At 36.0% G+C, this 15,887-nt stretch overlaps 1 long non-coding RNA gene across 1 annotated transcript; it reads right to left on the bottom strand.

Moving 5' to 3' along the window:
• Window positions 1-797: 797 nt before the first annotated feature.
• LOC116530552 lies at window positions 798-11,225 on the bottom strand. Its single transcript, XR_004260055.1, has 3 exons — window positions 11,103-11,225; window positions 3,120-3,269; window positions 798-1,159 (listed from the first exon to the last, which is right to left on the bottom strand). It is a non-coding gene; the product is annotated as an uncharacterized LOC116530552 (long non-coding RNA).
• Between the last annotated feature and the right edge of the window lie 4,662 nt (window positions 11,226-15,887).

Below are 15,887 nucleotides of genomic sequence, written 5' to 3'. Positions count from 1 at the left end.
TTTCTATGTTATCCTGGAAGTACAACAGATGCCTGGAGTGTCTGTAATGAACTTTGCATACATTAGTATGCTTGGCAATCAGAACTGCCTGTAGGTCCTCCATGGATGACTTCTGTTCTCTTTTTTCTTGATATGTTTTTCTTTCACAGTGAAACCGTCAATACTGGCACCTCTACCTGGTTCAGGGTCATCAGGATCCAGTGTTTGGCATGGTGGGACAAGCAAATTATAATCTGATAGTAGTTATCGGGGACCCCACCTTCCTTGCCAAGGAGGATGGGAAAGGACTTCAGAGACTGCCAACTATCTTATCTGGTTGGAATGTGCATAATAATTATTTCGTATAGTATTGTTGAATAATATTCTCACAAATACTAGTGAAAACAATTTTTAAATCAGGAATTTGTTTGCATATAATTCTTCAGTTAGAGGAATAATCCAAAATGAAATTCCCAAAGTCAACTTGAAATAATTCATAACATACTCTTTCAGTTTCTAAAACCTAAATGTGCTTTTACACCTATTTGGGGTTTGGTCAGTTTTACTGCATAAGTTGCAAACTGAAAGTCATCTTTAATTTACATATTTTAGTAAGATATATTGATTTATTATTCAAACTGCCTCAAGTCTTTTCTATTCTTGCTACCCTCAGAGACTGCATTTTAATTTACTACTACTAACTGGCTAGAAAAATGATAGAGTGAAGACAAACATTTTACAAAGAAATCTTTAACTTAGAGATTGCATTTTTTAAAATACCTGTACATGGTAAGAAAAATTGCCAATGGCAAGAAAAAAATCTTACAGAAAATATGGTTTTAGAGGATTAAAAATTATAAATATTAGATACAATTGAGAAACATAGGAAAGTAAAGTTCCAGAAGGCATTGATCTCCAACGCAAATTATACAAATTATATGTATCAGTTTTATCACCCTGCCCTGGTAGATAGCTTCACATATTAAATCACCTCCTGTAATTCTTCAGGTCAGCTGCTTCCAAGTGATGTGGGATATGGTGGAATTATTAGGTCTTGTGGTCATGCATACATTGCATCTACTGTTGCCAGTGGGTCCTTTGATCAGGGGTGACATTGGTGAGCTCTATATCGGTAAATTAGGTGTTCTTAAGTTCTTGGACACTGATGTTGTCTGTGCCTCTGGAACAAGGAAAAGGGAAGGTAAGTCCATAGCTAGAATGTGTCTCAACAGAACTGGCTTTATAATTTGTGGGATCCAGTACAAATTGAGAATGCCACATCCTTTGTTCAAAAACGACTAAGAATTTCACATCAGAGCATTAACTGAGCATGTGACCCATATATGTCTGGGGTCTGTGCAGCTTCACAAATGGCAAACCTGCAAAGGCAGCCTTATGTATCAATTCTGACAAGGGTAAAATTCTGTCCCCTCCAGATGTGAAGATCATGAACTTGCTATCAAAGGTTAGTTGGTGTCCTTGAGAAAAGGTACCACATTAAAGTTCTTTGGGTTGGTCTCTGCTATTAGTAGATCAGGCATTCAGCTGAGGCAAAAGTTACATCAGCCTTTTGAGAGGAATATGGTCTTTCAGTGACCACTGTGGTCACTACATTCATAATTCCATTGTGCAAGCACCAGAGAGTCCAAAAGGCAGGCTGGCGACATTTTGGTTGCTAATTTTTTTCTCATCTGCAGTGGGTGCTTTCTGGTGGGCATTAATGTGAAACCTGCACACTTTATGCTTTCTCCCAAACACCCATTCATAAGCCTGTTCCAAGACTTTCTTATCTTTTTTCTTTCAATATTGTTCACTGCTGAGATAATAAATATTTGCATCTACTAAGTTTGGGAGTAATTAGTTATGCAATAACAGATAATCAATGCAGGCATTAAAGAGATTGCCTTCTTAAGATCTTCATTCCCCTTACCTAACCCAACTTAAGACTAATACATCTATGGTCAGTGACTGGTAGCTGCTCTCATAGAGGGAAACATGAATTAAACAAATAATAATGTAAAATGTAAGTTTATTTTGTTCACTAATTTAGTTGAGCTCCTGAATGAATATAATTTTCTAACTTTTCCCATCGAAATGCTTGAAATTTTGTTGACAGCATCAATTCTGCTTTCAGTAAATTGGATCCCCTGAGTGAAAATAGTTTTGGGAGAGATAATCCAATCAAATGCAAGACATAAAGAAATATAGAAAATAGGACATGTTCTACATACTGTCCAATTTTAACGTGGCTTATGAATGGCAGAGGATAGAATCAAGTTTGACATTAAGAAGGGGAATGGGTGCAGAGGTTCACACCCATAATCCTAGCACTATGGCAGGCCATGGCAGGTGAATCACCTGAGGTCAGGAGTTCAAAATCAGCCTGGCCAACATGGTGAAACCCCGTCTCTACTGAAAATACAAAAATTAGCTGGGTGTAGTGGCACACATCTGTAATCCCAGCTACTCGGAAGACTGAGGCAGGAGAATCGCTTGAACTGGGAGGTGGAGGTTGCAGTGAGCCAAGATCATGCCACTGTACTCCAGCCTGGGAGACAGAGTGAGACTCCATTTCAAAAACAAAAAGAAATGCAATTAAGAAGAGAGAAAGGGAAAATCGCCACTGTTCTTTATCACATTTCCAAGAATCTGGGATGTCCTCATCACATTTTCAGATTTGACCTTGGTGAGAAAAGAGACTTTTTTTTTTTTTTTTTTTTGAGATGGATTCTTGCTCTGTTGCCTAGGCCGGAATGCAGTGGTGCAATCTCAGCTCACTGTAACCTCTGCATCCCGGGTTCAAACCATTCTCCTGCCTCAGCCTCCTGAGTATCTGAGACTACAGGTATGGGCCACCACATCCAGCTAATTTTTTGTATTTTTAGTAAAGACAAGGTTTCACCATGTTAGCCAGGATGGTCTCAATTTCCTGACCTCATGATCCTCCCACCTTGGCCTCCCAAAGTGCTGGGATTATATGCATGAGCCACCGCCTCCAGCCGGAGAAAAGAGACTTTTAAAAACCTTTTTCCATTTCTTATGCTTATAGAAATATCAGCTAAACTTTGGAAAACAATTAGCACAGGAAAATAACAAAGGCTTTTCTATATTGTTATTGAAGAATAAAGAAGGAAGCTTACCTACTTGTTATTTACTGAAGATAATTTTTAACTCCTTTCCTTGAGAACTAATCATCCTCTCATGGATAAGAAGGACTATTCCTGTTGTAGTAGGTTAAAGTTTTCTGTGAAGGATTGTTCAAGAGAAAATGTGGAGTACATGAGCATTTTCTGGAAACGGATTTAACATAAGAAAATGTTAAGCACATGGCAGAAAAATAGTTTATTCAAAGAGTTATATTAGGCTTCAAAGAAATTCCATAACAAATAAAATACTAATGTTAAGAACAACATTCAGCGATCATCTGTGACAATACATAATCAGTGACATTCGGAAATGGACAAAGCAGAGCCAGAGACTAGAACAAAACCAGAGTATAATACTTACAAATTTACATTCAAGAATAGATTTGTAACGAAAGGCTTTCTACAAGTTTTCTCTGATTATATTTTTATAAAAATATACCATGAAATGGAAGAAGCTGATATTATTTTCTTACAGATGAAAAAAATGTGAGCTACTTTGAGGCTAAGCAACTTATCCTAGAAAGAATAAGATTTCCTACTGTGAGTCCTTTATTAGATGTTGTCTACATTATTTACTAGGACATTAAAGTCTACTAAAACTTCTATTGAAGGGTCTCATGGAATTTGGTTATTTGTTTATGGCTTTCATTCTACAGGTGGAATTTAGAGAAATGTCTGTCTTAAATCCTTATTTCGGAAACATTAGGGCCATTCTACAAAGCTTTGAATTAGTTCAGGAAGTCAAAAGTGGATTTTCAGAGTTACTTTAGAACAAGTTCATTGCTGCTAAAGAGGTAAGTCTGCAATCAAACTCTTCATCCTTTCCTGAATCTCTTCTCTAGTATACCAGTTTTTTTAAAAGGCCCAAAATGCAGAAGAAAGATTTCATAAAAACAAACCAAAAAAACCTTTCAACATTAATGCCTCTCTGGCCGGGCGCGGTGGTTCAAGCCTGTAATCCCAGCACTTTGGGAGGCCGAGGTGGGTGGATCACGAGGTCAGGAGATCGAGACCATCCTGGTCAACATGGTGAAACCCTGTCTCTACTAAAAAAAAATACAAAAAATGAGCTGGGCATGGTGGCGTGTGCCTGTAATCCCAGCTACTCAGGAGGCTGAGGCAGGAGAATCGCTTGAACCCAGGAGGCGGAGGTTGCGGTGAGCCAAGATCGTGCCATTGCACTCCAGCCTGGGTAACAAGAGCGAAACTCCGTCTCAAAAAAAAAAAAAAAAAAACATTAATGCCTCTCAAAATATCTCAGAAGAATGTAACCAAATGATATATAGATGTTTTCCAAAGAACATTCTACAAAATGTTAGTCTTTTTTTATTAGAATCTTTCTGCTTATAATGGACTTATTATTCATTCAGTTTACAAGTGTACTTTATAATAAAAATGAATGTATTTCTAGTATGCAAATACAGGTAGGCTAAATCATAACAAATTAGTTATTTCTAATAGGTTTTTATGGCTATGCATGATCCAGGAGAAAAAAATATATAGATTTCAGAGTCAGAATATATTCAAATCTTGATCCTACTTCTTTAATTACTAGTAAACGCCTTTCAACATTTTTAAAGACAATCTCTCTTTCTTAAGATCATTATCTAAAACCTACTTTAATAGTTTGCCACTTTTAGATTTTTTTACATAATGTTTTCCTCATGTTTATATGCTTAAATGTGGCCATTAATATTACTCTCAAATTTATTCAATATTTTTTCATATGTTTAATTTTTTAAGCAGTGTTCCATTCTTTAACCCCCCTGTTTTAAATGGGTATGTATGTCACTCAACCAAGAAATTAGTGTGCAAGTGTTAATCCTATCATCTCAAACTCTGTGTCCATGAAATTTCATAGTCATCTTTTAATCAAATAAAATAAGGCTCTGGGCCTATCACCGCCACACTGGAAGGGAATTTAGTCTCAGTTATGAAAGCCACCCTTCTGCCCATTCACTTCCAAAGGATTGAGCAAATGGCCTACGTTTAGAATTTCAAAACAAAAAGTAAAGATGTATAAGACATAAACTGTTTCTAAAAAGTTATGTGCCATATTAGCATTCTCTAAATCTACCTTTTCATTTACTATGTCTGAGTTTATTTGTTTCATGATTCTGGAAACAGAGACAAGTTCAGGTTACCTCGGGCAATTGGTTTTATCCTCAGAATGGGTAGCAACATAGACTGTACTTAAATTTCAAAGGAAAAGAAAACAGTACAGAAAAAAAAAAAAAAACAACAGATTCACCCTCCAGTTTTCCAGGATCTTGCAATGTGAAATCTTATGCAAACCTATTCTCCACAAGCTGTTGTGAGATTTAACATTCCCACTTTTACGTTCCGACTTACTAAAATTTACATGTTGGCAGTCCTCTTCCCAAGGCATTTACCTTTACTAACCAACCAAAAATCTAGATTTAATGTAGGATTAATTGGCCTTTTTAGCTTAATGGGTTAATATCCCATTTTCAATTTGTTTTAAGGAATTTGATGACTTACTCCAAACAAAAGCTTTAGACACTATGATAAAGTTGGAAGATGATATTATTTGATTGGGATGATCTCCATTACTGTTCTAATCAAATATTAGGGTGGTGCAAAAGTAACCGTGGTATGGCATTTTTCTTTTGCACCAACCTAATAATATCACTTGAAATAGTCTTATTACCTTTACAAATCGTATGGTGATAAAAATAATGACAATACCCCACTGATTTTAGTCAGTAGAAAAGTATCTGTAATATAAAATTCAAATCATCAAACTTGCTATATAAATTGAGTACTACCACTAAATATGGCCATGAGATTTTAGATCTTTCAAAGACCACATGCATTACATTTTCCAAATTTATTTCACATAGTAATAAGAAATATGCTAAATTACTTACCACAGTTTTTGACAAATAAGTCATTGCATATAAGAAGATTTAGAATCTAAAGAATCTGACATTGAAAATAATGAAGTAAATATACTAAACTTACAAAGCTAGATGATGGTGTTGGGGCTCAGAAAACAATATCTTAAATATAGTACTTTGTCATGCTGAACTAAAGAAGTGAACTCAAAATATCTCTGACCTCCCCAGTCCTGTCTCTCAATCTCTGTCTCTTTAAAGCATAGGATAATGTTGTTCTCTGAAGTTGCCTTATCTATCTAAAAACCAGAGAGCCAAAGAGTAATACAATTGCTTTTGATCCTCTTACTACAATTTTATTAACTAGAAATTAAAATGCATATCCAAAGGAAAAGAATGAAAATTAAACACCACACCGATAGCTCAGACTAACTTTTCCCCAATTATTGTCTATTTTCCGATTCCACTCAATTTCCAAAGAGAATTATTTACTTACAATTGTCTAAGCATTGACCCCATTCATTTCCCTAAAAATCATTTACTATCTTTCAAAATGACCATATTTTTGCCCTCTCTTCTTCCCCTATGAAGAAAGGTATACAAATATCTGGACCTCATTGGGTTATTGACTAATCACTCTCCCGTGATTCACTTGTGCTTATGCACTTTAGATAAATTTGCACCAACCTAATAATATCACTTGTCATTTTTTTCCTGTTAATCTGCCTATTGTCCTTTCATTTTTAGCAAGCCTTAAAAGGGTGAAGAGAAAGTGTTCATCTTCACTCTTACAATAAAGAACCTGGAAGAAAATCCTATATCTCTAAGAAATTTGCTATAGCGTTTTTTTCTGCTATACCACATTGCATTTCATTATCACAATGATGTTATTTATTAATATTTCATAACCCCCATTAGAGAATAGTCCTAAATTGTTTACTAATACTCCTAAATGCTTGAATACTGTTTTCAATGTTAAGTAAATATTACTGCTTTCAAAAATTATAATTTAATTACTTAATAGTTTTCATCTGTAATGTAGTTAAATTAAGGCTTTCAAAATGTTTTATGAAAACATATATCAGAAATTAAGCACTTATCTTTATTTTAATCAAGTTTAGTATAACCCTGTGGACTTGCTTTTGGTGGTACATTAATTTTAGAAAAACATAAGCCTGGCCGGGCACAGTGGCTCATGCCTATAATCCCAGCACTTTGGGAGGCTGAGGCAGGTGGATCACCTAAGGTCAGGAGTTCAAGACCAGCCTGGCCAATATGGTGGGACCCCGTCTCTACTAAAAATACAAAAATTAGCTGGGCGAGGTCATGTGCTCCTGTAATCCCAGCTACTTGGGAGGTTGATGCAGGAGAATCACTTGAACCTGGGAGGCATAAGGTACAGTGAGCTAACATCACGCCACTATACTCCTGCCTGGGCAACAGAGCAAGACTCCATCTCCAAAAAAAAAAAAAAAAAAGAAAAGAAAAATATAAGCCCATTTTTTTTAGAAATAGCTTGATATTTGAGGTTAGTTCAGTGCATAGATCAGTGACCTCCTTTTTACTTGTGTGCCATATCATATAAACAAAAGTTAAAGAAAATAAATGAAAAGTGGGAGAAAATGGAGAGTGAAAAGTAGTTATGTGTCATTCAGTCATTTAATAAATACTTATTGAGAATTTACCATGTACCACACATGGTGCTAAATGTAGTGGGTATAAAAACAGATAAGAATTCATGTATGTCAATAATTATAATACTATTATCAAAAATTCATGGTAGAACAGTACATTTGTAATTTAAATAAAAATTATTCCCATGAGGCTTAGTCATGGCAATTATACCCTTTAAATGTATCTTCCAAAAAACCATTCTGGTTTCACAAAATATATAAAAGCAATTCAGCACTTTAATTGAATCTCTCTAATGGCATCAAAGAGGATCCAGCACAAGGGCCCACAAACAACACTTATTGAAACCTGTTCCCATTACACAATCTCTTATACCACATCACCCACCTTCATATTCTGAATTTCCAACTACAACTCTCTTAATAGCCAGCAACTTTGCCTTTTTTTTTTTTTTTACTAATTCCCATTTTTTCTGTCACTATTCTGTTTATCTGCCTTCTTAAAAATATCAGCATTTCCAGATTGAAATATAATTTTTTAAAAGAAACTTCTTTCTAAAGAAACTGCCTCTCTTTACTGTTTTTCCTCTATTCTGTGTCAAATAAGTCCCAAAACCAAAATAGAACAGAAAGAATTATTCTTAGGGAAAGCAAAAAGACAGGCAGTTTCAATTTAGTGAGTAAAGAGGACAAAACTCTACAAACACACATAATTTATGTGTTTATCATGAGCATCATAACAGGGGACATGGGTAAGAGCCACTAAACCAAGCTGGGAGAGCTGACACATAGGTTTCATGGAGAAAAAGACACATGAGTGGCCATATACAGAGTGAAAAACAGAAATTTTTAAAAAAATGAAATGCAGGCAAAGAGGAAGACATTCAAGAGAAAGGGAAACATGAAGCAAAGTATTGAGGAAAAAAAGGTGCAATTTGTGGATTAAACTACAAATAGTTCAGTTTTACTAAATCGAAATTGTAAGGCACAGAATAGTAAGTGATGAGTCTACCAAAGCCAGCCATGAATAAAATCACAAGGGCTTCTTAGGACATGTTAATACCTTTGAATTTTTTTTTGTCAACAGAAATTTGCTTAGGTATTCTTTAAATGGAACTACAGATTACAATATTCCACCTAAAGATATTAGCCAAGCATTAAATGGGATTGGCTAATACAGGAATTAATGAGGAGAATCGTACTTCTAGTAAAAGTAATTTCTGTTTTCAGTTCTGATATGTAAACAGCTTAGAGGTCTACACTCACTTCCTTATGCAAAAAAAGGAAAAGCTTGACAAAATAAAAATAAATCAGTTTCCAAGAGAAATTTAAAAAATATTTTTAACTAAATGGAAATACAACTTGGCAAAATTTGTGAGATGCAGTGAAAGCTGTACTTGAAAATTTATAGTATGTAAATGCACATATTAAAATATAAGAAAGATGTAAAATAAAAAAACCTGAGTTCTCACCCAGGATATTAGAGAAAGAAGAGCAATTTTAGCCTAAACTGGAAGAAGGGGAAAAGAAGTTGAGTAGAATTAAGTTGAAAACAGGAAAGAAATAGATTAAATAACAAAATCAAAAGCTGATTCTTTTAAAGGATCAATAAAATTGGCAAACATCTACCCAAGCTAACATGAAAGAAAAGAGAGAAGGTACAAATTATCAGTGTCAGAAGTGAAAGGGAGAGCATTCTCACTGATCCCACGGGCATTAAAAATAACAAAATACAATGAAAACCTGTATGTCCATAAGTTTGATAACTCAGATGAAAAGGGCAAATTCCTTTAAAGACACAAAGTTCCCAAACTTACATAGAAGAAATAGCCCCTTACCTATTAAAGAAATTTGACCAATAATTATTAAATCTTCCAAAAAATGTAATTATCTCAGATATTTTTACTGATAAATTCTACCAAACAGTCAAGAAAGAAATGGTACAAATTCTCCACAATTTCCTTTTAGAAAATAGAAACAAGGTAGACTTTTTAACTTGGTGTGTGGACTGCATTAAACTAATGTCCAAATCAGATAAATAAATTCTAAGTATAGGAGAAAGAAAATATTTTTTCTTCAGTACTCATAGGCTCTTATTTGGAACAGAACCCTGTAACAAAAGGTAGATTAACAAGAGGAAAAAAGAACATAATTTTATTAACATGTATATTTCACATACACATGGAAGACACCCAGGCAATGAGTAGTTCTCAAAGAGGCGGCTTTGAATTCTAGCTTATAGACCATCTTCAACAAAAAAACAGTAATTTTTTAAAGAAGGGGTGATACAAAGAAAAACGGCTTTGAGTTTCTTGGGGAAAATCTTGTGGGAAGGCAAATAAATGGCATGTAAAGTCTAGTTATTTCAGACCATTTTGTGCTGCTATTTAAAAAAAGTCTAGACTAAGTAATTTATAAAGAAAAGAGGTTTATTTGGCTCATAGATCTGCATGCTGCACAAGAAGCAGGTAACCATCATTTGATTGCTTCTGCGAGGGCTTTTGTGCTGTGTCAAAACATGGTAGAGGCCAGGCGCAGTGGTTCACACCTGTTATCCCAGTACTTTGAGAGACCAAGGCAGGCAGATCACTTGACATCAGGAGGTCAAGATCAGCCTGGCCAACATGGCAAAACCCCGTTTCTACTAAAAATACAAAAATTAGCCAACTGTGGTGGCTGGTGCCTGTAGTCACAACTACTTGGGAGGCTGAGGCAGGAGAATCCTTGAACATAGCAGGTGGAGGTTGCAGTAGCCAAGATTGTGCCACTGCAGTCCAGCCCAGGCAACAGAGCAAGACACTGTCAAAAAAAAAAAAAAACCATGGTGGAGAAGGTCAGAAGGGAAGCAGGTATGTGCAAAGAGGAGCCAGACTTGAAGAGTGTCCTGGCTTTATAACAATCCACTCTCATGGGAACTAAGTCCTTCCCTGAAGTACCAATTCAGTCTCAAAACAGAGCAAAAACCCACTACCATGAAAACACCACCAAGCCCTTCATGAAGGACACGTCATCATGACTCAAACACCTCCCACTAGGCCCCACTTGCAAGCACCATCACATTGAAGCTTAAATATCAGCATGAAATTTGGAAGAGACGAACAAACCATATCCAACCATAATGTAAATCTTGTTAGTGCAGATTCCTCTGGTACTATCTCCAGGTTAAAGGAGTCTAAAGTTGTGTCCAATCATTAAACTTTGTTCTCCTTGGTAGAAGGGAGCAGGATAGATTTTGTCTTTGGTAAATCTATCTCCTGTTATTAGACAAATGGAGGGCAGAGAGCTGTCCTCCATCTGCTTCTTGTTCTCTGCAGAACAATCCATATCTTGAGACAGCATTCTGGTCTCCCACACAAGAAATGGAAACTGTAGACCAACATCTTTCACAAACCTCCGTAACAACCGCCTTCCATAAGCAGAGGGCAAGCTCACACAAAAGAAACAGATCAGTAGGTAGTCAAAGACTTACTCAGGAGAAATTGACACACCAGGCACTTGAATGTCAGTTTCAAGGGCAGCAAGACAAAGTAGATCTTCGGGCTTGTAATGCATGTCTGACCTGTCTCTTATGCTATGTAAAGAAAAAAGAAAGTGGAAAAAAAGAAAAAGTCTCTAGTTGTGTGTTAAACCATCTGGTTGCTTTCTTAATCTATTTACTTTCTTTTTAAAGGGATTCTTGAGTTTCCTCCCATCTGATCAACATTCCCAAGGAAGGAGATGTTCTGGGCAGCAGTAGTTATTTTGGTCCTCAAGTTAGTGCATCCTGCAACTCACTTCTTGGCCATGTAGCCAGAAGGCATTTCTCAACACTAAGATTCTGGTTAGCGTGGGCTACAGGAAACTCTCTTAGGATTTTAGAGGGTGGAAGCTTGGCAGCAGCCATTTTGTAGCATACACTAGTGAAGTTACTAGCATACACTAGTAAGCCAGCAGGCTTATCTCCTTGACTAACATAAAGGAGCAGCTAAACCAAACATGTTTGTGTAGATTTGCAACAAAGGACTTCAGCTTCTGTAGCATAATCTTGTCCTCAAGGCCAGGGACAACAAAAATGCATATGAGGCTGGGCACGGTGGCCACGCCTATAATCCCAGCACTTTGGGAGGCCAAAGTGGGCAGATCACTTGAGGTCAGGAGTTCCAGACCAGCCTGACCAACATGGTATAACCCTGTCTCTACCAAAAATATAAAAAATCAGCTGGGCATGGTGGCGCATGCCTGTAAGCCCAGCTACTTGGGAGACGGATGCAGGAGAATTGCTTGAACCTGGGAGGTGGAGGTTGAAGCAAGTCGAGATCATGCCACTGCACTCCAGGCTGGGAAACAGAGTGAGACTCTATCTCGAAAAGAAAAAGCACGTAAGTTTCTGCCTATCCTGTGGGTTGAAGTGTGTTCTTATGAGGTGCTAGCCAGCTCCTGATCTTCCCTTCCTGACTGCCTGACCCGTGAACTTCAGGCTCCAACATCAATCACAAGCTGAAATAGTATGGCTGTAAAAACTGTTTAACCAGCCTACCACAATGGCATAAGCCAATTTCTTATAATAAATCTCTCTATCTATCTATTATCTGTCTATTCATCTATTTATCAGCAACATTCTACTGTTTCTGATCCTACCAACAATTGATACTTACTAATAAAGACTCTAGTATGGGACTTACTGAAATACCAAGGTTTAAGAAAAAATCAAAGTAAGAAATTACTTTAAAATGTTATTTTAAAAAAGTATATAGAGAATCAGATCATTTCGTTTTTGGAAGCCAAGGAAAAACAGATATTAAATATCAACAATGTCAAATATACCATATGGCTCTACTAAAGTAAAGGCTGAATGTTATCTCTTGAATTTAGCAGTTATACAAACCTCTGTACCTTCGTTAAGGAAGTTATTGTAGATATGTAAGTGTAGAAGGCAGTTTGTAGTTGATTTGAGAAATGTAGAGGTGAGAATTTAAAGCTAGTGATTATAGCAACCTCTTTCCAGAAAATGAGAAAACTTAAACAATAGCTACAAGAGAGTTAATAATTACTTTTTGCATAAAAAATGGAGAGACGGGCTTATATAAACTGCATAGAATAAAATCACATAAGTAATAATGAATGTTTCTGAGAAAATACTTGTGATGGATAGAGCAATATCTCACTGAAAGCAGGAAAATGAAATCTGAGGATACATGTAGACATTGGCCTTCAATACAACTCATCCTCTGATATTGATGGCAAGATATTTTCCTAATAGGGTAGAAGAGAAAAAAAGAAAAAGTAACATGAAGAGTCCATACAGCCTAGTCTTCCAGCAAAAATACTTTCAATGCATAGATACGATTCAAGGTTTGTATCAGAACTTACTTCAACATGATCATAAGTCATTACAGGGTATTCCACACAATTTCCACACATAAGAAATCAAATCACATCAAATACCAATGTCAACTTTGAACTTTTCTTAGGAGAAAAAATTTACAATAGGGTAATTACTATGAGGGCAAGAGTCAGTCCCACCTATAATTCATAAACAAGATTGATTGTTATTATAAGCAAAGATCTCCAGGTCTTCTCCTCCTACTCCTTATCATCAGGCAGGAGGGAAAATTACCTTCTATAACTTTGTCCTTGTCTCTAAGTTCATCAGCTAAGTTTGTTATCCAAAAGATGTGAGTCTGTTAAAATAAATATGTTCATGCTTTGCACTTAAGATGTACAAAGTTTCCTAGAATATCTCAAGCCAAAGAGATGCCATCATTCAGGTGTTTAGAGCCCAGTGAAGGAACTCTGAATGTAGAAACAGGGCCCAGGAATGTTCAATAATGTATTTTGCTGTGCCCTTATGTTGCCCAATACACACATATACATAAAAACTCTCATATCTTTACTAAAACATTTGTAAAAACAAAAATCATTAGCCAGGTCATCATTATTAACTGGAGATGTTATGAAAATATCACTTGTCCTTCTAAAAAGAATGCTTTTGTTAATTTCTGCTACTGATGCTAAATAACTATTTGCTGCTGGGTAGTAGTCAATTCATTCTCTCTCAGATTTAGAGCATCTGGATTTGTAATATAGGGCTTAATTTTATACATAAACTAGAGCTCAGCCTTTCCATTGGTGGACACACCTAGGTAGTATAATATGCTATGTGTAAAGCTTTATGTTTATTACTAAAGTTGAGGGGAGGTCTGGCAAAATTAATTATTGCATGAAAAAGTCAGTGGTGCTTTCTTAAGGGCAAGATCAGATAGATTACTTAAAACTTTTCCAGGAAAAACAGGTTATAATTACTCAAAATAAGAAAGATATTTCTACTGCATGAGCAAACAAAAAAAATAAAACTGAAATAAAAGGTTTAACTTAAATTAGTACCTTAACAAAACATCAAAAATGCCAGACAGATAAACACTGTTTTTTGCTTGTATTTTCATTGTTAATTAATGTTTTCTTTGTTTGGTTTTTGTTTTGGGTCCTGTTTGTTGTCACTCAAATATGTGGACCCTTTTGACTCATTTTTTTCAGGAATACATGGATAACAGTAATTTATTATTTATTCCATAATATTTTCTGAGCCCCTAGAATAATTCTGACATCAAGAACCCAGAAATAATTATGACACAGAAATCATTGCCTAAAGGGAATACCAGACACATACTAGTAATTAAAGCATTGTGCAATATAATTTATTATTTTCTCATTATTTCCCACATGGTTCTCTCTTATTACCCACATAGTTCCCTTTTATGGCACTAGAATATTTTTACATGCCTGTCTCTCCATACATATTATACTCACTTTTAAAAGGAAGATCTGTATATTTGAACACTATGGTTAGTGCCTAGTACAGTAACTAGTACATAGCAATACTCACTAAATACATATTGAATTAATTGAATTCTGATATTTGTGCTGCTGAAGAGTTTTACAAAAGAATTATCTTTTTAAGGGAAAAAGACTTCTTTTCTCATCTGATATGGTTAGGATATGGGTCCTCACCCAAGTCTCATGCAGCATTGTAGACCCCAGTATTGAAGGTGGGACCTAGTAGGAGGTGGCTGGATCATGAGGTTGGATTTCTCCCTTGCTACTATCTTTGCTATAGAGAGTTCTCATGAGATCTGGTTGTTTAAAAGTGTGCGGCACCTCCTCCCTCTCTCTTCCTCCTGCTCCTGCTGTGTGAAGCACTGGTTTCCCCTTTGCCTTCTGCCATAATTGTAAGTTTCCTGAGGTCTCCTCAGAAGCTGAGCATATTCTGCCATGCTCCATGTACAGCCTGCAGAATCATCAGCTGATAAAATCTCTTTTCTTTATAAATTACACAGTCTCCGGTATGTCTTTATAGCAGTGTGAGAACAGCCTAATACATCACCCATCACTAGATTTGCAATGGAAACTCTTATAACAACAACAACAAAAAAATAGGTTAACAAGAGAAAAGCATACCTATTTATATCACTCAAAAGCCTCAGTAATGAAGACTCAAATAAAGAGATAAACGTGTATTTTTATAATTAGGTTTAATAAAAAGTGATCAGTCATGGAGAAGTATGATTGCATAAAGAGGATATAACCTAATGGTATTAAACAGAAGTGGGGGACTTGGCAAGGCCTATTTGCTCAGATTCTTCACCATGCCCCTGTGCTTCAAATATAAAGATGTTCCTTTCCTCTGGGTATACGGAGGGCCATTCTCCCACCTGCTTCAGAAGAGAAAGTTGGGAATGGTCAGAGAGTGACCTTCATAGGTCCAGCTTTAGGGGGAAAGAGTCAAGGGAAGGTGAGAATGGCCTTCTTGAGTCTGGTGTTTACTCAAATGCCAAGGTTTAGGTGTGTCCTAAACCCCATCATCATGAAGGCAAAAAAGGAGGAAATTAAATGTTCAAAACTACAGCACAATAAAAGTTCGAGGACTATATGAAAAACCAAGTAATCCAGAATGGTTAGTTGAAAGGCTAACTTGGAAGAAATGACAGCCGGGTAAGCTAAGAAGATTGATTCTATTCAGATAATAGATGTCCTGGTGTCTCATGCCAGAGTCAGAATTTTTCTCTGTAAACAAAAGAGAGTCACTAAAGATTTTTGAACATGAGAGCGATGACTATATAAGTAAACCAAATTATCTGTGTTTATTATTGCACTATGGGAAAATGGCCAGTACATTTTTACCAAATTTGAAGGGTACAGTTGAGATGGTCTATATATGACACTCAAAATTATGAAAGAAGGTCATTTTGGAGGATTCCTCAAATAAAATAGTTTAAAACTGAATTAGGACAAGAGCA

This window comes from Sapajus apella, unplaced genomic scaffold (genome assembly GCF_009761245.1).
Source record: "Sapajus apella isolate SASKATOON/1434 unplaced genomic scaffold, GSC_monkey_1.0 scaffold67, whole genome shotgun sequence".
Classification (NCBI taxonomy): domain Eukaryota; kingdom Metazoa; phylum Chordata; class Mammalia; order Primates; family Cebidae; genus Sapajus; species Sapajus apella.
The sequence above is the reverse complement of the archived record's forward strand: the minus strand, read 5'-3'. Positions and strand labels throughout refer to the sequence as shown.